Consider the following 23,082-nt stretch of genomic DNA (forward strand, 5'->3'; position numbering starts at 1 on the left):
GCTCTTCAGAGGCTGGCGAAGATGAAACCAAAGCCTCCGGGAGCAACTGCTACTGTTCACTCCATTTTAATTGTTTACCTCTGGATGACTGCCACATGAAGCATTGACCTATATACGCAAATGAACAGTTTAGGAGCATAATCTGTTCAGACTAATGTCGCATACAGGACCCATTTAAAAGATATTGTGAACAGCCTCACACACAAAAAAAATTAGATTTAGTGAGAAAATCAGATTTGGGCTACTTTTTAACATAGCAAAAGTGACCCAAATGTGAACTGAAATTGCCAGATTCAATGTGCACACAGAAGACAAATCTGTCACATTTGGAGAAAATGATTAGATTTGGGCCACTTTTACCTGCATGTGGGAGAATACAGCCAAAGCAGCCCATTTCTGAATTGAAACTGAGATTCAATGCGTTTTTTTGCTGTTCACACTGTTGCACCACAAACAAATCTGTGTCACGTATCAAAAAACAGATCAGACTTGGGCCACTTTCACCTGCAGTGTGAACACAGCCAATGAAGTACACATCTGAGTTAAAGTTACCGGACTGAACGTGTTTTTTGCTCTTCACACTGTCAAACAAAGGAAACAACGGTCAAATATGAAGAAAAGTTCAGATTTGGGCAACTTTTACCTGCAGTATAAACACAGCCAGAATTAATGCTGAACGCTACAGATGCAGCAGATGGAGATTAGGTTGAAAAAACACTACAGTACTCTTATAATGAGCTTATTTGCATATTGCAGCCTTCTGCAAAAAGCCAATAACAATGTACCGTGAAGGCCTGCACTGAAGCTTTACTCTCTCTCACACACACTCACGCCACAGCTCCACCTCATTGTCAGTCAACATGGCCACATTTGGCTTCAACATGGTGAGCCCTGAGATTCCAGCAAAAACACATCCTGTCATCAGCAAACACGCACACGCACGCACACGCACGCACACGCACGCACGCGCACGCACGCGCACGCACGCACACGCACGCACACGCGCACACTTTGCGTCTGGTCGGTCTCCAGCAGGGCAGCTTCAGCCACGCCAAACCTCACTCTCTGTGCCTCCTGAGGCAGCTGGTCAGGCCTCCAGCCCCGCCTGCCTCAGGAAGAACAGCAGAACACACTGTCTGCTCACAGCCAATCCCATTAGCACTTCAGACGCCGGACAGGCGGCAGGGTGGCGGGGGCACATGCTGGCCTCAGCCTGACGTGCTGAATCACTGACTCAGACACATCGGACCCACAATGTCGACTTCAAGCTAAGACTGACCATGTGGACGCCACAGACCTGAAAAGAATATGAAGTGCAGAAACATGGACTAAACCTCGTCTTTCTGAAACAGCAGCTTTATAGCAGAAGGAAGATCATCTGTGTAATCAGAGCCTTCTGTGCACTGCTGTGTAATCACTGCATGAAAGATGATAAAGTGAAGTTCAGAGCAGAGTCAACATCCTATACAAAACGCCAACTATTGATTTAATCAGAGTAGTGACTACAGTTTGATGTATATTCCTCTTCATACATTTGATCACTCTAAAAAGTGGTTGACACACAAAAAAAAAAAAAAAAAAACTTTGCACATCTTTACAAATCAATAAATGAAACAAAAGCGTACAGAAATCACATTATAAAGAAGAAGAGCGGACTAACGACAGTAATGGCTCCTTTTTGGTTCATGATTATAACAGTTCATTTACGCTAATGTAACAAGACCCATTTAATTCTGGACCATTTCTATTGGTCCATTCGCCATGACATTCACACAAGTTATGATGTAATGTTTTGACATTACAGTGACAACATGTGTTCACGTGAAACTATTCTAATAGAACATAGTTCTGTGCGTCAGTCAAACTGTCATTAAGTACGACTTATTTTTCAGCATCAGAAAAAAAGCAGAACAGAAAGTTACACAGAAGTTTTAAAAAAAAATATATATATATTTTCAATATTTAATGTGTCCACCTTTTGCCTTCATTAAAGCTTCCATTATTTTCAGAAAAGGTCTCGTCAACATATCAAAGAAATCTGTAGGGATATTTTTCCACACATCCAAATTCAGTCTTACGAGTTGGTTGCATTTTCTGCTTCTCACAATCCAATTAATTCCATGCATATTCAATGATGCTGATGTCTGGACTTTGGGGTGGGCCGTCCATTGTTCTGAGAACACCAGCACACGTGGCCGGTGAGTCTGTTTCTAATTCTGACTCGCAGTGTTAGAACCATGACATCGTCCATCTCTACGTCCATCTGGGCCAGTGGTTGGCTGGTAGATGGGCTACATCCATCCAGGGCTTTGAATGTATAAACATACACGTAAACACACGAAACAAGGCAAGTAATTATTTCCTTTCAAATGATCCAAAGTTCGCAGTATACATTCTGTAAATGGTTTACACAGCGTACGTGTCGGTTATTAACATATAGCTCACATATCCATACAGTACACTGAAGGATCTCTAAGAGGTGCAAAGGTGAAACAGCACCTGACAAACTGCCCACGCAGAGCAAAGAGTGGATGCTGGTTCCGTGAGCGGGTGCTGGGCGGATTTCTCTCATGTAGGACACAGAGTGTTTCCTCCTGCAGCAGCTGCATCCTTGAGCAAGGACAGAGCTGCCGGCGTCAGTTTAACGTGTTCTTAGATTACAGGAACACTTCATCCAAAAACGCTGGTGCTGGTAATGATGAGTGAAAGCAAGCAAAAGCCAGCATGACGCACAACAGAGCATGCCAACGTGTTCACGCTGGGTGCCATTCATGATTAGCTAAATTGTTACTTTAGTAATGAATGAGCCAGCGATCACGGAGACCCCTCAATTACTCTGCGCTGCTGTCGGAACAAAACCTCCTATCTCCAAAACGAGAACTTACTTTACTTTAATGCAAGTCAGTGCAACCAGGAGTTTTTCCAAGACATTTTGGGCTGTTTCTTTTGGCCCATTCATCATGAAATTTACACACAATGTAAAGAGCAACAGGCATTTTCTGTCAAACTGTCAAAACCTGAGAAATGACAAAAACGGACACACAAGGCTTTGTTCCAACAGCAGCGTATGAATGTTGAAACTGATGATTGCTGATTTTCAGGCTTTGCTGATGTTATAAGTGAATCAGTCCCCTGCCAGGAAACAAACTTAAATATGGAATTTTTTTTTTACATACTATACATTTTATGTTTTATTTTTTGCTCAAATATGTTAAACTCCACATATAAACACTAGCTGCACATTAAATCTGGCCGGCCAGATTAGGAAAAGCCCAAAATAATGATACTGAAAAGGTGAAAGGGCACAAAAAAAAAAAAAACTATGAAAAACTATGACTGGGCTTAAAAGTGCATTTTTTTGCTAGCGGCAGAAGGAACCCAGATATCTAGCACTACTGCTACAACACTAGAAAACCAATTTTATACAGTCTGTCCCCAAATAGCTACCACAAAAAGTGCTTTTCAAGAGTTGCTTTCCCACCTTCAACATGTGTCATCAGAAGGTTTTCTGAGCCTGACTTCAATACATATCCCTTTAAAATTACACCAAAGCGATTTGTACTGTAAACATTTAAGACAGAAACCAGATTTCTAGAAAGAAAACTAATATTTAGAATTCTTTGGATTATGAACTGTTCCAAGCAAATGACACAAGTTGTAGGTAACTAAGTTTGATTAGTTAAATAAACCAAATATCATATTAGCATGACAGTAAAACCTCAGAGAAACTCACTGTGCTCCCTCATCAAAACCCCAGGACTTGCCGTAATTACCAATGCATGCATGATTAACGGCACAAGCCGTTCGCTGGATCTGCAGATTCTGCCTGCTGTGTTCCAACAACAGGGATGAGTCAGAGAGCAAGCGAAAAAAAAAGAGAAGAGTGGTTTGGTCTCAGCCTTGTGATTCTGCTTCGTTGTCCAGGCGCAGGTTAAAAATAACCTTAAGAACATGGACGCATTGTACTAATCTAAAGCCGTGGTGAAATGAGAGATTTCGGCAAGACTATAAATTCAAACGTAGCCGGAATGGCTCAGAAAAGCTTGGCCTTAGCTTGGGAAAGCTTTGGAAAGGCAAGGCCAGCTTTTCCAGGCGCAGTCGAGACCAGCTGTGTGAAATAAACATGAAATGTCAGTCGTGGTGGGAATTCATTTCTTAAGAAGTGCATTCTCTCCCTCTATATTCCAGGATGGATTGTGGAGCGCTCAAAGCCAGGGGTTTTCCTTCGCAGATTTAGCAGGCCCTGTACATCCTCTCTGGGCCCAAATTTCCAGATTTAAAGCCCGAAGTGCTGCTCCATGCTCCGCTCCGAATCCTCCAAACATGATGTCAATTAAAAGGGGCCAAGAGCAGAAGCCACACATGCTGACTTCATTACGAACCCCACCAGCACAGACTGCGAGGGACAGCTGGCATTGAACGGCCTTTAAAAATGACCTCACCTTCGTAGACGTACATAAAAGCAGGCGTCTCGTCCCTCCAGAGTCGCTCAGGAAGTGTGCCGTGCCTGCAAGGCATCAAGATGGACCGTAATCTGCGTGATCGTGATGCAAGCCAACAGTTATTCATGTGCTGGCTTAATCGCCATGTTTTCGAGATGGTCTGACAGCACCAGACCTTGGGAAGCCCACTGGCACCTTGAAAATGGTCACTGGACTATCTCCGCTATTCCTTTTAACAATAGCTCAAGGCACGACACATGGGGCACTGTCATCTCCAATACTAATCCAGTTTATTCAAAGCCATTAACCAGGTTTGATGTGGTTTCCCGAAAAACCCTCAGCACCTTGGGGCCATCTCAGAGGAAGCTGGCAGGCTTTTCCATAGCATCACTCCAAACCCCAAATAGGCTGAAGCTCTTTAAAAGGGCAATCCTCAGCAGAGGAGCTAAGGGCAGCTGGCTGCCAGAGACGGGCCATTCTTCGTTATTGTTTCTCCTAAAGTAAATGAGCTTGGCTTTCCAAAGGTCTTAGCTGAGGTGCCAACAAGGTTGCCAAAACCAGCTCCTTGAGATTTGTTCAGTGCTGAACAATCTATTAGGCCATACAGGCATCTTACAAGGGTACTGCTGTGGTGATGAGGCTCCAGTGTGGTGCTTATTGTTATATAATTTGATGATTATGTCCAATATTATGCCACATTTTCTAAATTGGCTGATATGACTTCTTAACATTAGCCCAGGGGCATGGAAAACACTCAAAGTAGAAACCAAGCCAACTACATTGGTAGGGCTTTGTTTAACTTCACATTATTACGTTATAAATGCTATTTAGGCACATATGTAGTTTTCCATGTGAACTAGCGTTTACACACTTGACAGATACTTACAATTTTAATCATGTTATAAAGGTAATAAACGCAACGTAAGAGGAGTCTTTCCCAAGGACACTTAGGATGTGGAAGTGGGGAAAGTGAACCCCAGCATATGAAAGGCAGCAGTGTTATCCACTACACTATACCACCTGCAGCTAGCAGGCCATGTGGCTAGCTTTTGCCTTTTTAGACACACTTCTTTGATAAAAATTGTTCTCCAAGCGTTCCTTAGTAACAAAAACGGCTACATATAGAACCTCAACTAATTTGAACGCATAAAAGCCTCAATCCATAGTTAAATGGATCGTCTTTATTACGGAAAACATGTTGTATATGGTTGTTTATAGAAAAATTGTGCTAAATAGCATCAAAAAGCTTTCAGCTATAGTTGATGGCCACAAAACCTCTCCGTTGGCACTAGGGAACACCTGTATTGCTAAGAGTGTAGCAATAATTCGTTTTTCTTATTGAACCAAATATCTGAGCCCAAACATCAGTTTCATTTTTATGTAAATCTAGATGAGCAAGTTATTGTGTGTATTTAGAGGCCGAACGTGCACAAAAACAAGATTGTATCGTTTATAATTCGGTACTAATTTACAACCATGGCTAGGAAGCTTGGGCTGAGCTGAATCTAGCTCTGTTTTATGTAGCTGTTTTATAGGCAGGGGTTAGTAAATGGGTCTTGGCTTGGACATGTGTTTCTAGTTGGTGTGGAGGTTCTTTAGTCCTTTAAAAAGGTTTATCAGACTGGCACATCCTTTCATCATCCTTTTAAAGAAGCCAAAAAAAGTGGCATCAAGCCATAAACTAGCAACCTACACATTCAACAATGCTAAACAACTGGCGCAAAAGAAGCAGATCGTTTTCAAAAGCCATATTTAGAAACAGTTGCACTGCGGCTTAACTGCTGTTAACTAATCCTAAAGATCATCTCCAATCGGGCCTAATAATGAGGCTTATTATTAGCACCCAATTATGGCGCATCGATGCAATATGTTCAAACGGATGGGGATTACCGGGAGTGCCCACCTGCCGCAATCCATCATAATCTGTTGAATTTTCCCCCCTGGGCGCACGGGCACCTGTGCCCTGGCACCGAACAAAAACCAACCGGCTCTGAGCGAGCGCTTCATTCATTAGGCGGCAACAGACAGATGAGTGCGCGTCTGCGATCTCTGCTCTCGCTACAGGGAAAAAAGCCTCTTTTCATGCCTTTAACCAGCATTCAGGCATTCATAAACGAGACAGGTTCTGTGTGGGATGAGACGGCAAGCGAGAGAGATTTTATGGAAGGGGGAAAAAAGCCTTTTCAAGCGTGTTGATTTATTCTGCATTTTGCTGCTGAAGATGACTCTCAGTAAATCTGCACTCAGGCCGGCCTGCTGCCTACTCACAAGTGTCTGCTTATGGGTTTGGTTCATGTTTCGCTTAAAAAAAAAAAGAAAAGAAAAAAGAAAAACCTTACAGCCTGCCAGGGGGAAAAAAGAGAGAATGAAGCAAAGCTCCACTCTTCAGGTTCAGAAACCAGCAACCTCAGGAGATTCACATTTCCCATCTGTACAAATCATCAGAAAGCTTTCTAAAAGCCACACGGACATCGAGTCCAGCCAAGAGAGCAGAGCTTTAAAACAACAGCATGGATAGAAAATACAACCTTAAATAATAATTTAATACAATACAACAATTTAAAGAGAAAAACACAATAAATTTAACATAAACTGGCATCAGAGGACAGATAGATAGACGGGTAGATATATATAGAGAGAGAGAGAACTAATATAGTTATAGAAGGAAGAGAGAGAGAGAGAGAGAGAGAGAGAGAGAGAGAGAGAGAGAGAGAGAGAGAGAAAGAATAGTTATAGAAGGAGCAGAGAGCGAGAGCGAGAGCGAGAGAGAGAGCGAGAGAGAGAGAGAGAGAAAATAGTTATAGAAGGAGGAGAGAGAGAGCGAGCGAGAGAGCAAGAGAGCGAGAGAGAGAGTGAGAGAGGTAGAGAACAAATAGGTATAGAAGGAGGAGAGAGAGAGAGAGAGAGAGAGAGAGAGAGAGAGAGAGAGAGAGAGAGAGAGAGAGAGAGAGAACAAATATATTTATAGAAGGAAGAGAGAGAGAGAGAGAGAGAGAGAGAGAGAGAGAGAGAGAGAGAGAGAGAGAGAGAGAGAGAGAGAGAGAGAGAGAACGAATAGTTATAGAAGGAGGAGAGAGAGAGAGAGAGAGAGAGAGAGAGAGAGAGAGAGAGAGAGAGAGAGAGAGAGAGAAAGAATAGTTATAGAAGGGGAGAGAGAGAGAGAGAGAGAGAGAGAGAGAGAGAGAGAGAGAGAGAGAGAGAGAGAGAGAGAGAGAGAGAGAGAGAGAGTCTATAAAACACTAAACAAACCTAGAAACTGAAAGACAGAGACTGAAGGAGTAAGACAGTAAGAGGCCAGGAGACAGAGAGACTAAACATAAACAGATATACAGAAAGATACACAGACAGAAGAAAAATAAAGACAGGTAAAGAGAAAGACATGAAGAGATAAAGCGTGTAATATAGAGAAAGAGAAGGTCAGCAGAGAGAGAAACAGATCCTAATCCACTCTCCTTTACCCCCTGGGTACATATGTTAATCCTCCGGCTGGAACAGACTTGACCCTCCACATTCAGGGGCGGCCGGTCCGCTCTCAGCCCGAGTCACAGTCCACCACGCTCGGCCACGGAGTCACCCACATCCGCGGGGACCGACGTGCGAGTAGAAACCCGAGTCTTTCCCAGCTACCGAGTAGGAAACACACACTAGAGCTGGAAGAAGCGCTTAAAGAGGTCAACGAGCCTTGGTGTAAAATTACACGACCAAATCCACTCGGGAGAGAAAGAAAAGAGCCTAAGCGCTTTACGAGGCTGCTTATCCGAATTGTCCCGTTCCACCTTAAATGGCGCAGCAGTTGCATTCTGGTGGCCGAACCTGAGGCGCAAGAACGTAACTGCTGCATCATTTAAGGTGGAACGGAACAATTCCAACAAGAAGCTTGACTTTTGCCCCAGATTTAACTGCTGCAACGTTTAAGGTGGAACCGGACAATTCGAACAAGAAGCTGCTTTCAGCCTCAGAATGCAACTGCTGCACCATTTAAGGTGGAACGGGACAATTCGAAAAACAAGACTTTTGCCTCAGAATGTAACCGTTGCACAGTATGAGGTGAAAATGTAAAATTCCAACAAGAAGCTGACTTCAGCCTCAGAATGTGGCTGCTGTACAATTTAAGGTGGAACGGGAAAAAAATAAAATAAGAAGCTGACTTCTGCCTTTCCATGACCATTTAAAGCGGTTCAGCCGGGCAACAAAGCAGAGGAGAGACCGGCCAGCTAACATCAGCCAAGAAAGCGACTTCGCGTAGCATTAAAGTGGGAAAAAACACAGAGTAGCACTAAAAAAGACACTTACCGTTTACCGTGACCGTGACTGAAAAACCTCGAAGCTGCGGTCCGTATTTGCACAGGTCTTCCACATTATATCCAGCGTTACCAATAGCGTTTACAGCACCAGTACAAGCGAGCCCCCTCACACGTACACCCACCCCTCTGCCCTCCTCTCCCCTCTCTGCTCTCCCAGCCGTGCAAGTTTAAAGCTCGCCTCAACTTCTCACACTCGCGCACGTTTACCGGCACCTCGGCGCTCACAGCAGGCAAAAACACGACGGGTTAAATCCTCCAGCGCCTCGGCTCGTCTCTACGATCAGATCTCAAATCATATCGCTGAACAGCGCGACTTCAGCCCTCTTTTCCTTCCGATTTTCTCTTTTTCTCTCTTTCTCATCCAGCACACTCTTCTCTCCTCTCCTCTCTTCTCCCTCCGCTAAACACTGAGCGCCGCGGTGAGCGCGCAGAGCCTTGACCGTTCGCAGCTTCGGCCAATCGCAACGCGGGATGCAAATAAGAGCGGCAAAGTCAGCCAATCGGTGCACATGCATTGAGAATAATTAGCGAGTTGACGCTGGAATCATTTACATGCAAATCAATCCGCGATGCGAATCAAAAAAGCGAAGCAGTTTTATATGGAATTATGCAAATAATAATAATAATATGTAAACAAATAATGATTATATATGCTATCTTTAACTACAGATTGTGCAGACATTGAACCATGTAAATAACAATATAACCCAATAATTTCAATTATGTATGAAGCCTATTACACATTTAATTCCAAATATACAATCTGAGATGGGATTCATTGTAAACGATGACTACTGACATTATAAATATCTTGTAATAGCTGATCAGTGTTTAATCCACGTTTTATAGTGTTGGCTTCACAATTAACACCACAACAAACTTAGGGTCCTTCTTTTCTCCCAGTATGGGTGGTCCGTAGCACACAAAACAATACAGGGTCACCTTCCATAGACTTTGTGCTATCTCTCAGTGGTCTCTGTTATCAGCGCATGCTGCTATTCTACACATTTTTCCAAGCTACTTTTAGACTCAATCCCAAACATACAGTATTGCCATGTATCTTGAATTTTAAGCTGGATGAAACAGGCAAATAAATCAATCAGTAATTAAACACTGGAATGATGTACACCGTTTGTTCCTATAGGCTACGTTTCCTCTGGCAGCTATTTTCAAAACTGCTTAATCTTCCCAGCACTTGCACAGACTCTAAGCTCATTAGGTTGCCAGAGCTGGAATTAGCAACCAGAGTGCTTAAACCTGGCCATTAGGAGGGCCTAATTTGCTTATTTGTTTTTTTCACCAGGTGAAGCATTACAAATGAAACAGCATGTGCAGTTTGTGTGGTGAAGAGCCCAAATTATGGAAAAAGCAACTTAAAAGGAATAAAAAAGAGTTTAATACATTACACATGGTCCATATATGGAAACAAAGCTGCAAAACAGCCCATTTTGAGCTGCTTTTGTGATGTCACACTAACACATTTACATATTATCGCTGTTGCGCAAAAATCTTGTATCTCCATTTTTGTTGTTTTTCACTTTTTGGCATAATTTGAAAACTCTGGTTGCTCTTAAAATTGGGTTAAAGTTTCAAAATGAGTGAACCAACAGAACTGGCCCAAAATGACTCTAGAAAAAATCTTGTTATATTAACTTTCCTCGCAAATTTAGCCCTCTCCTGTAATATTACTCTTTTTGATATACGAGCTTTGTTCCAACAGCCAGGATATATCTTCTCATTCACCCCACAGTTTAGCTCCGCCCAACACTGAAGTTATAAGGAGTGTTTCAGTTTCCGTTCTGCTTTTTCAGGCCCACCACTCAGAACAGAAGTCTTTTGAATTGGCATAGTAAACAAACAGCCTATTTGTTGACTGTGTTCATGCATGATCATGTTGCTGCTCAATGCTCATGCAAGTCAATGTATGCTGCTTACCACGGGTTGCTTACCGTTATGAGGTGTGCAGCTACGTTTTTTTGAAGCCAACATCTAAGTGCAGCGTAAGGGAGACAGAGTCGTATGCAAAAACTTGAACACCATAGTCAAATCATGTTTTATTGATGTTCTGAGGGAAAATATGTTAATAATCCTCCACGGAGAAGACAGTTACAAAATTTTCTACCAATTTTAGTGCATAAGGCTTATTTAAAACACACACACACACACACACACGTTTGTCTTGCTATACATATGAGGATGTCTATAGGTTTCTATTGATTTCTGTGTTACTGTATTTAAATAATACTACATATAACCCTAACCTTAACCTCAGTATCCAAAAGGCAAATTTTCTGCTCTTTTAGTTTTCAAATAAAAGGCATGATTGTGGTGAAAACAACACAAGCTCAAGTGAGGACCAGCAAAATTCCTCACTTCAGTGAAAATTTCATATAGGCCTATTATAGTGAGGACATAGGGTCCTTACAAGTATAGCACTACAAGAATGAACACACACACACACACACACACACACACACACACACACACACACACACACACACACACACACACTTTCTAAGCCGCTTGTCATTCTGAGTCACAAGGGTTGTTGGAGCCTGTCCCAGCGGTCACTGGGCGGAAGGCAGGAAACACCCTGGTCAGCTCATGAGTGAATTGCAGGGCAGACACATAGACGTCTAATTGGCCTGACTGCATATCTTTGGACTACAGAAGGAAACCCTCGCAGAGATGGGGAGAACATGCAAACTCCACACAGAAAGGACCCTGGTCGCCCGGCTGGGGAATCGGACCCTTCTTGCTGTGAGGCAACAGTGCTACCCACTGTGCCACCGTGCCGTCCTCTAATTAACATATTGGACAAACATAAAACACAAATAAAACATGCTTTTTGTGTTTTTCCAACAAAACAGTAACTGTGCATTAAGACTGGCAGAACTGTGTTCTGTGTATAGGTGTTCACTTTCCAAAAAAATCAACAAAACACATCAGCTGACCATTTCATTGTCCAAACTCCTGCACACAACATGTAAAAATCCTTTCAAAGGGAGAGGTAAGTAAGTTTAGGTAAGTCAAACTGCACATATCAGCAGTCAGCATATCAGGAATCGTTTAGTGCCCACGAGCAGCAAGTCGGCACAAGAAACGAAATTGAGCAACCGGTGGCTAAACTACCAAAAAGAACCTGCTATAAGTCTCGTGTAACGCGAGCCAGCTCTGTTGCGCCCAGGCAGTTTTTTTGTGTGGCCTACTTGTGCGGAATACCAACCACGTGAGGGAGCAGAGTGTGTTTCTTATCGACCGGCGGATCTCCATTACCACGAATGCACGAGCCAAAACCTCTACACAAACACAACGCTATCAATTACCCCAGCCAGGCCCAGCGCCTCAGGCCTGGCCACACTCGTCACAGCCGCAGGCCTGGCCATGCGTCCAACCTAAAACCACGGCCTTTAAAATCGCATGCCTCACTGCCTGCCTGCCCCGATGCCATAACTGTTATGGATGTCCTGAATCACCGAGCGCTGTCATTACTGACATTAATGGACCCTGGTGCCGTTTGGAAGTCTGTGAATCAAAACAAATGAAGGTGTTGCAGGTTTATGGCGTGTGTTGCGTAGTATGTTGAGATTTATTTCCAACAGATATGACATGATTTCAAAAATTCTAACACCCCCTCTCCAATCACGAGTGATTAAAGTTTCCCCATGTGCTGGTTTAAAAGATATAAGAGGCACCAGCGAGGGCGATGAATTGTTCATGGTTTCTGGTTCGCTTCAGAAAAGGAACGAAAAGAGGAAATAAAAGTGCATATCGTTTTGATAACTTCGCACTTTTCCGCTAGCCGCTCTCCACCCACACGATCAGAAATGGCGATGGCTATCAGGCGGGGGCAGCTGACTCCCAGGCCAACAGCTGATTAACTGAGGGCCACTTGTGTTCCTGCTCTGGTGAAGGACCAGATAACCAAATTCCTTTCCGGGACAGGGTGTTAGTTTGCGGTGGGGTTTTGGGGGGAGTGGTAGTCTAGAGACCCTCTCAGAGAAGAATTAAAAGACTTACATGCTACATTTTATTTATGTTTTTGTGCTGTTTTATGTACCAAACACAGTCTTCATCCATTGACATGTGACCATTTTCTAACACCTTTTTATCCCTTTCATTTAAACACGTGGATTTACTAGTATAAACATCTTAAATTTGGCCATTATGTCTAATAATTCTCTTTACAAGATTGATTTAAGAATATTATAATATTATTTGACGTATTTCTAGACTTTTTTTTACTACTTTGAGTAATTTTCTTCAACTCCTGAAGTCCTAACCATTGGGAGAGCTCGCTTGGCTGTATCTGCCTAGATAGTACTAAGAAAACTGGACAATTTTCCATTGGGCATTTCAAGAATTTAACCATTTTGTTTTCAACAGAAACAACAGAAAATTTTTTATTTTACTGCAGTACTTGTCCAGTTTAAATACATGCCCTTTCCTTCTTCCTTCATCGTTCGGCTGCTCCCTTTAGGGGTCTCCACAGTGGATCATCTGCATTCATCTTGCCCTATCCACTGCCTCCTCTACTTTCACACCAACCATCTCCATGTCCACCTTCACTGCATCCATAAACCTTCTCTGAGGTCTACCTCTTCTCCTTCTACCCGGCAGCTCCATCTCCAACGATATATAAAAATGTAATGGAGAGCAAGGAGGCGGAGGCACGTGCTGAGATAAGCGAGATTTAGTACTGTCATGATTGGCCCCTCCCAGTCCTGTCCATGTGTTCGTGTTGTTTTGATCTTCCATGTGCATTTGTTTTGGTTTCCTAGTCTGGCCCGTTGTTTTGGTGACTCCTCCCCTGATTATTCTCACCTGTGTTTCCACCTGTGTCTTGTGAACCCTCGTTAGCCCTCTTGGATTTAAGCCCTGTGTTTTCATTAGTTTAGTGCTGGTCTTTGTTGTTTGATGTATGTTGGTTGTTTGTTATCTGCTGTGTTGGATGTTCTGCTTGTTCTGTTGAATTCTGGTGTCTGTCATGTCTGGCCCCCGATCTCTCCGTATTTGCTACTTAAACCTGGACTGTTACGAAGGTGACTCTGGATTTGCCCTTAATAAATCTCGCTTATCTCCGCATATGTGTCCGCCTCCTCGGTCCACATAACAAAAAATGACCGAAAAATGACCAGCATGTCATTAATTTTTAAAGGTCCTGAAGTCTCCCCACTCAATATATGTAAATTATCTCTGTTTATATTGGCTGCCTTATTCAAAAAGCAGTCCAGGCTGCACATATTTTCAGTGTGAATAGATAGGGTTAAATTGCTATAGGCTAAATAAGGGGATATACAGTATGGTGCAAACATCTGAAGCTTCTTAGTAAATTGTTTAAAACCATTTATCTGCACACTAACTGTGTTTTTAGGTAGTGCCATATAATTCCCAATAACACTGAGTGAATGAATACAACCAAACATCAATGCAGTAAAAAGTAACAAGAATTTCTTGCTTTTAGTAAAGTAGTCATATCTTTTGAGGTGGTTAGAAGAACACAGGTTTCCAGATTTCAGACTTCTCAATGTCCACAACTATGAATTCAACCATTAGCACACCTGATTTAATTTATCAAAGGCTTGATTATCTGGATCTGGAGGTGCTGGATGATAACCATCATTAATGCTGGGCATCCTTGAGGAGAGGTTTGGAAATAGTTAAATGAAAACTTTCTCCATTGCCTAAAACATTTGCACAATACTGCATGTAAATGCGCTGCTTTTTGTGACATCACAAAGACAACTAATTCAAAATATGCCGTTTTTGCAGCTTAGTTTCTATATATGGAGCCAATGGATTAGAGAGTAAATGGTACATTAACATTAACAATGTTCATAATGTACTACATGAAACACCTTTATTTAAATAAAGGTCCTTTAAATAAAAGTAAAAATAAAAATAAAAGTCTCTGCAGTCTATATAAATGAGGGGATTCAATCACAGATTCTGTAGCTTAGGGTGTGGCTTGTGGGCCAAAGCTGGTCGGCAAAGTTTGTTTTGGACCACCAAAAAGTTACCACCCCTACACCCAGACAGAACAAACACATTTTTAAACTATACATTTATTACATTCTTATTTTCCTTATTTAAAGCAGTTTAATAACAAAAATATATAGTTTAATGTTATAAACTACTTTTGATTTGAGACCTACCTTCTTTCTTTATCTGTATGCCTTTATGCACTTTGACCTTCACAAGACAAACATTTTGGGCACCCCTACTGTAGCAGTAAATCACGGTGAGATTACACAAAAGTGCACCCTAACAGTATGACCTTTCAGATGCATACAAAATAAAAGTCATTTTATTAATTATTCACTCCAAATGTAGTATTTTGTGCACTACAATGAGTTTCTCACCTCTCTTATCTTGAAATAAATTCCTTTTTTGGGAAGTTTGGGTTGGGTTTGATGGTCTTGGGAGACTCTTTTTTATCCTTTTTAGTGCAAAATTTGGAGTTTTTCTGCCCCAGGTCATCTGTCATTTTCAAAGGATTTTTCCAAATATCCAGTGCTTTATGCCAAATGCCGCCACTGGGCTCAGTTAACATGAAAAAACCCCACTCATTTCCACTCTACATTACACGTTAAGTGGATTCACTCAGCACAGCCTGGAGGATGAAATTGCGCTTTAAGTGCCGGGCAGAGTAATGATGGAGAGTTTGCTGAGTATGGTTAACTACTGCTCTATCCACAGGGAGAAACAGAGAAAGAGAGGGAGAGAGAGAGAGAGAGAGAGAGAGAGAGAGAGAGAGAGAGAGAGAGAAAGGTTACCTTACTGTGTATGCATTAACTGATTAATAGACTGATGATTAACAGTATAAACCGTGTTAAATTCTTTGGCAACGTTATAAATTCATATGGTCAAGCTAAGAAAACTTTTCTAAGTTAAGTCGTAAAAGAGAGAGAGAGAGAGAGCGCGAGAGAGAAAGAGAGCTGTGTAATTCATTAGACTGCACAGGGCCGGTTTTTGCTGTGGATTGGCCCTGAGCTCAGTGATGACCTTGTGGAGAGGCTCTTGAGGGACGCAGCTATTTCTGCTCTTCCATGTCCTACTTAGACAAGAGTTCTCCACCGCGCGGACGTGCTGCTAGGCCCCGTCCATCATGACCATGAATTCAACCCTTATATAGCCCAGAATCACACACTGTTTTTAAGTTCATTAATTAACTTAAAGGGGAATTCCTTCAATTTTTCTACATTTCTGCATAATTCAATCAGGGAGATGTAAACAAAGTTACTCAGAGTGGTTTGATATGAAAAAGTACATTGCAAAGTTACCAACTTAGCCCCAATCCCATTTCACCCCTCGCCCCTACCACTTAGCCCTTACTCCTCCGTTTGCACATTCACGTCTAGGGACTGGGTGTTTCTGTTGAGACAGAGGGGTGGGGTGAAGTGTTAGGGCAGCATGGCCTCCAAACAGAGGTTTTTCAGAGACTCCAAATAAAGAAAAAAATGGCTGCGCAAGTGACCAGAGAAACACACAAATATGAGAATTTTCTCCACTGAAATGGATTAGAATCAGTGTATTATCTTAGTTTAATGTCGTTTCATTATGGTCCTTTTCTTCATAACTAGCATAAAAATTGCTAGCAGCATGCTGATGTCTCAGGAGATCCCATTCCACCTTAAACGATGCAGTGGTGGTGATAGGAACCAGGGGTTGTGATATCTACAAGACAAATATAGCCATTTTATTTACTCTCTAAACGACAAGCGATCCTACGCCTATGCGCCTTATATATAATGCTTTGTAATTGTTTGTGAATGGAGCTTAAAAATATGTTTTAGGACAAAACTTTATTGCAAAACTACCGTTAAACAGTGTCACAGACATGCAATGGGAGCTTTTAGAGGCCTTAAACTCCCCAGACATCTGGTTCCTATCACACCAACTGTGAATAATTGTATTTAGTATGTTTTGCCAGAACAGAGAATTTCACATTAAACCACTCTGAATGACCTCCTACATTTTCATGATTTCATTGTGCAGAAATGTGAGAAACTGGTAGAAGTGAGTGGCAAAGAACGAATTCCATTCCCACCGAAAGGTTCAGCCGGCACTTTGGGTCGTTTTTTTTTTCTGTATGTTTCTATGTCAAGTAATGGTGAAAAAACACCAAACAGATGGTCTTGGCATTAAAATTTCCATTTATTAATGATTAAGCTATGGAGTATAATTCGATTAATCAAACCATTCGGTGTTCTACAGTTTGCTATCACTCTGTTTCAACTTTGCTACAAGTAATTTCTTCTTTGTTGGTGCTACAAAATAATTACAAGCCATATCACCCTCTACACTTCCCGTAGTGTACTGCAATCTGTCCAAACGACCACGTGCATGCTATAAACATTATAGAGCACTTTTATTTTAAAAACAAACCTTTTTTACCCTGTTGCCTCATGCCCTGGGTCATTAAGTATGATTCATCATATCACATCATGTCTAAGACACAATTCGTGTTTTTCCATAGCCTTCCAGCAAAATGGAATGACTTTTCCTGAGGCCTGATTACCATTAGTGAGCTATGACTATTAGAGCTAGGCCTTCAAATTGGGATATAAATGTGAAAACGTGGTCAAAAAACCTAACACTGCCATAATGCTAATTTCTGTTAGCAGACTATGGGGATTTATGTAGTTTGTTAGCACTAAGCTAATGGAGGCTTGGAAGGTAAGCACTAGGCTTACGGTGTTTGGGTATTTCTAGACTAAACACAGATATTTGAAGCTTCTACAAGACATTTCATGTTTTACTTGAAGCTTGTGACAGACATATCACCTTATAGCAGTTTCATAGTTGTTTCTAACAACCCATTGATTAGGCTGCTGGTTATATTCACAGTTAGTGAAATATCTAGAACCTCCAGAAAACCTAGATTCACTTTTTTCTCACAAAACCGGTCCCAAACACTGGAAATCGAAACATGATAGGTTGATTCCTCTGTCACTTCGCAGTTATTCTGATAGTTACTCTAACACATTAGGCCTTCTCTTCAGCTCCTGAAGGCCTAACTAATAGAAGAGTTTGCTCAGCTATATCTACCTAGATGAACAATTCCTGATTGGCCATTTTTTCTGCTGGTTTTTAACCCTCTGTTTAATACTAAGTAATACTTGCAGAGTTAAAATACAAACATGATTCTATTGGATAAAAATGAACTATAATTTAGAGACATGTATTTTTTTTAGTTCCTAGAAATCATTAGGCCTTCTTTGAAAGCATAGAAGGCCTAGATAGTTCCCCTCTGCTGTGCACCAGTGAGCGGGCAAATGAGTACATCACATTTCGCCTGATGGGAAGGTTTTTTTTTTTCTTTCACTTTTTCTAGAGGCTCCATCCACAGCAATGCCATGTGACGTCAAGTGTGAGTTGTACCAGAAAACTAGCTCAATGTCCCTTTAAAACTCCAAGGAGAACTATACAGAACGTTCAGCTGGACTCAAAGGTTTGCAACAAAATGCGAAAAAGACGGCTTGAGTCAGAGCAGCATTTTCGCACCGGACTATTATGTTTGACATTTGATGAAGAGCATGAGGTTATTTTAAGAGAGAACAATAAAGTGGCTCTAAAAATAGTGCTGAGTGCATCAGCAATGATGATTCATCTATTCAAAGCTCTCTCTCTCTCTCTCTCTCTCTTTCTCTCTCTCATCTTGTCTTATATAAAGATCATTCGCAGGCTTGCATTCACAAACCAACTTACAGAGTGACTTCCCGAATCACTGCACATCCACAGCAACCAGAACGAACAGGAATGGAAGCTGACCTGAGATCAGCACTCCTACTCTGAACAATGCGGAAAAATGTGAGGGGGCTGTATCCACAGAGCTTCGCTTTCATATCCCTCCTACGTCAGCTGTCCACGGGATAACTAAGCTAAATTCCGCTAACTGAGCCTCCATTCATTGCGTTATTCTGAAGGCTCGTCGAGCGACGGCTGTGGGAGTCAATACATATCCTGTCGCTCCTAATTGGACGCATAACGAGGTTTTTCCTCAAAAACATGTGCCCTTATTTATTTATTTATTTGTTTTTTTGCACCCAGAGGAGAAAGCACTTTCTGAGTCTATTGACATTAAACATAATGCATCATTAAACATAATGACCAATACAGCATGTCAGCAGTCTAGCGTATTCTTAGCAATGTAGCAGAAATTCATATGGGTTAAAAGCAACATTTCAACCTAAAACTGAGTTTTCCCTTTTCCTCAAATGTAGTCAATCAGAAAAGCATCTGACGTTTGCCTCTTTAGCTTTGGGCTTGCTAACAAGTTATACAAGCTATGCAGATAGAACACAGTTTTGGGCTGATTCTGTCCGTTGTCCGTTGACTTCTGGGCAGATGATAGGCAAGCAGAATAGGGCCAGATGCCATAACGTTATTTACTGGTTTGTCTGTCTTGTGTCTATATCTGTGGGCTAATTCTGGCATGAATGTTGTGGACCAACAATGTAGTTTGTCCTGATAACTTATTAGTTATCCATTTTACAGTGTGTGGGCCAGATCTGGGCCGAGGACCCAGCTGTATATTGGGTGAAAACAAACTCAAGGATGTTGCTCACAGGTGGGACAAATTTTGCTACTACCTTAGGAATTAGCATCGACAAAACTGATTGGCTCAGTCATCCCTCAACCCGAATTGCCTCAAACTTTGTCAAGTTGTTACATCTCAGTTTCTGACACTGTATGAGAGAATTACACATAGAAATGGACAAAAGTGAAGACAAAATTCAAAGGTTCGAGATGCCTACTACTGTTTTAGCTATACAACAGACACTTTTGTCTGTTTTCGTAGATAACAGCGTACAGTTAGACTACGTTCAGTCTTGCAAGGTAATCCGCATTTATGTAGATGAGTTAAGATAACCTGATGCTAACTGGTAGCATACAAAGGAAAAGTAGTTACTCTGCATCCACTTTATCAAATAGTTAAGCCATTATTCCACTGGTACTGAAAGCCATTAGATCGCCTGGTGCCTGTGCAGTTGTGAACATGGTGACTATTATTAATATGCATGAAAATGCAATATATTTTTATGCTTCATTTATGTTCATTTAAAGCAACACACATGACATGTTGAGTTTGGCAACCTTATCCATAATGAGGGAAACAAAAAAGTGGACAAAAATATGACAGACAGACTTTCCACCATCTTCATCCTCTGACCAAATGGTATCTTTTCCTGTGAGAATTCTATGGCTGTGAAGACACTATAACAACACTTAGACTAGAGGTGACAGCGTTTGGGGACAAATTATATTATCGTACTAAATTCTTAAATACTACTGTTGAATTCAGCTGAACAGCTTTCCTAGTAAAATAGAACAATTTAGCGCATTCAACATTCAAATTTGAAATGCTTCGTTTTATTGAAAATAGTTGTATCAAGCTTACGTCAGTAAATTATCATAAAGTGTATTTGAAAATCAATTGTATTTTTGACCTTATGGACAACCTGAGCAGTCACACTGATAGCCTAATGAGAGGGATGTAATTCATCCTGTTCTGATCCAGATACATTAGCCTCATAGCATCAGTTAAGCTATTAAAGCAATCTTTGGACATCGGCTGATCAACTGCATTTGGGCTGAGGAGGAAAACTTAATTAAATTTTCCTCGTCTCTTTGCAAAATGTTAAAAAAACAAACTATTACAAAGAGAACGAAGCAAAAAAAGAGCTAAAGTTCTAAATAATAGTCTTTTTTAAGGGAGAGGAATATCCTGGGCGGTGCTGTTGATGCTGTAGGCTGATGGTCTAATGGTTTAAAAGCAGCAATCCAAACTGGAAGTCAAATAAACTGCTGCACAAGTATGCCCTGTTTAAATATTTAGTTTGGAGAGATTGCTTTAGCCTGAGAGTGTTCCCCTCACACAGAGCTCGGACCCAGATAGGACTGACCAGCAGCATGTGTGTGTGTGTGTGTGTGTGTGTGTGTGTGTGTGTGTGTGGTCATGTCTTCAGCTCTTTGTGGGGACCAAATGTCTTCAAGATGATGAACGTTTGGCTGGTGAGTTTAAAAAAAAAAACAAAAAGCCTTGTAAAAGCCTTTCTGTAAAGAGTAAGTAAAGAGACTTGCAGTAAAGAAACTTAGCACAGAGTTTCTATCACTGTTTTCCATTTCTAACATTTGACGGAAATGCATTGGTCAGGCTAGTTGCAGTTAATGATGTGTCCAGAACCTCCGGAGTGATGTTCACAAAATTGGCACCCACACTGGAACTCAAAATGTGATTTCCCTTTGTGTTCCTAATTATGCAGGTAGTTATTCTGACATGTTATGCCTTCTGTCCAGCTCCTGAAGACCTAACCAGTGGAAGAGCCTGGCTGTATCTAACCAAATGTCTTCAAGATGATGAACGTTTGGCACCACCAAAATCTACAATGAAGAGTATTACTACAAAACTTTAAAATAACTTTAGAATAATAATATTTTAAACATTCTATTCATACTGTGATCTAAGCGTTACAGACATCTAGCTTTCTGCCACAGAAAACACTCAGACTTCTCTGAAGGCCTGAAAGCTCAGAGGTCTCCCCACTGCTGAGGTTAAGGTTGGGTTACCATAGCATAGCAATGTTTAACTACACTCTTACAGAAGTCAATGGAAATACTCCATAATGACAGAAACACAAACTTTGTGTGTGTGAGAGCGAGTCAGGGAGGGAGAGAGGGGGAGAGGGGGAGAGGGAGAGAAAGCACTAACTGAAACACCACCTTTGTTCAGCTAGCTTGTTGCTACTCTGGTAAATGTATTATCAGTAAGGGGTTTTGACCCCAGCCCACAATGAACTATGCACACTTCCTGGTAGAGGACAGCCCCAGCCAGGACACACTTCCATCCGGCCATTTACAGGCAGAAATATTACCTTTGGACCAGCCTTGCATACTTTAGTGATTTACAACAGCCAGCACAGGAAAATCAGGCAACACAAGCAGCTACTGGCCATGAGAGTGACCGGACACAATTCACAACCCTGAACACAATCATCCACAAATCCCATGATCATTTCCGGTAGGGATGAAGTGGGATAGAGGAAATTAGCCCAGACCAGTCCAGCTGAATTCCCCCTTTCAGTGTACATGCACTAGTAATTTCATAACATATCAAGCCGTAAATTTCGCTAGCCCGTTAGCAGGCAGCTTTACTGATAAGATAAACATCTGAACATCAGAAATTGTACCAAAAGGGAAGAAATGGTAGCTTGTTTACTATGGCTAATGTTATTAGCGTGACACAGAAAGCAGGAAAGATCACTAGCAGAGCACAGAGATAGCATTAAACTGCATGTTTATAATACAACACACTTAGAGGAAGGCGCTATTGCCGATCCTGTTATGTCAGCTAAAACAGTTAGCCTAGCTTGCTAAGATAGTTAACCTAGCTTGCTAAGACAGTTAAGCTAGCTTGCTAATGACCAAATTAATTCAGTTTTAGTTTAATGCTAATGCTAATCTATGTGCTAGTTATGCTATGCTCTGCTAGTGATCCTTTCTGCTTTGTGTGCAATGCTAGGAACATTAGCCATAATAAGCAAGCTACCGTTTCTTCACTTTTAGTTAGTACAAGTTCTTTTTTTGGCTTATGGACAAGTTATTTTATTTTATTTAGATTTTTACCTCTGCCCTGTGATGGACTAGTGGCTTGTCCAGGGCATTTCCAGCCTTCCACCCAGTGAACAGGCTCCAGCAACCCCCAGGACCAAGGTTTAGATCATTTCTGTTAATTTTTATCCCGATTTATTCAAGGCCAGTTCTCACTTGCTACCTAGGTCTTCCACTGCTAAAAGGGTGAAGGCTAGTATGTGTTGCGTCTGAGATGCATGAAGCACCACAACATCTTTTCAAATGGCTGCTTACAGCAACATTGGGCAGCTGAACACAGTTGGAGGAAGGCGCTAACAGTCCCTCGCAATGGCTAGCACTGCACTAAGTGATGAGGGAAGGGGGAGGATGAGAGAGCAATTATGCTCTCTTGGACTCAGGGACGGATGCCTGCGGCATTACCAGGACTCAGACTTGTGAACTCCTGATGATGACCAACACTTAGACGATTGCACCACTCAGAACTCTTCTTTATGTTTTAGGATTCTTTGGAATTTGTAACTGGGCAAGGCCCTTATTTTCTCAAGGCATTACTGAACAAGCTTCTGAAACACTGGAACACCAATGGCACAATCAAGAGAGGTCCATCAGGAATTCTCTTGACAATCTCAAAGGCTGAGAAGATGAGAACTTCCAGAGGATTTGAATTGCTTGATATGTCTACTTATTTTAGAGCCCATTATGTAGTATAGGTCAAAATGACATCAAATGTGCCACAGATT

The 23,082-nt window shown here is 41.6% G+C and overlaps 1 protein-coding gene across 3 annotated transcripts in view; it reads right to left on the reverse strand.

Annotated features, from left to right (window-relative positions):
* The window catches only part of prickle2b (prickle homolog 2b), a 163,213-nt gene that overhangs the window by 29,342 nt on the left and 110,789 nt on the right, over positions 1 to 23,082 (reverse strand). Inside the window, exon 1 of one of the 3 annotated variants that reach the window (XM_017711608.2) lies at positions 8,736 to 9,186. The exons of the other annotated variants lie outside the window; for them this stretch is intronic. The gene's annotated coding sequence lies outside the window, so the exon portion shown is untranslated. Of the gene's footprint in view, positions 1 to 8,735; positions 9,187 to 23,082 lie in introns of those variants that run through there. 3 annotated transcript variants of the gene reach the window in all.

Source organism: Pygocentrus nattereri, chromosome 21 (genome assembly GCF_015220715.1).
Source record: "Pygocentrus nattereri isolate fPygNat1 chromosome 21, fPygNat1.pri, whole genome shotgun sequence".
NCBI lineage: Eukaryota > Metazoa > Chordata > Actinopteri > Characiformes > Serrasalmidae > Pygocentrus > Pygocentrus nattereri.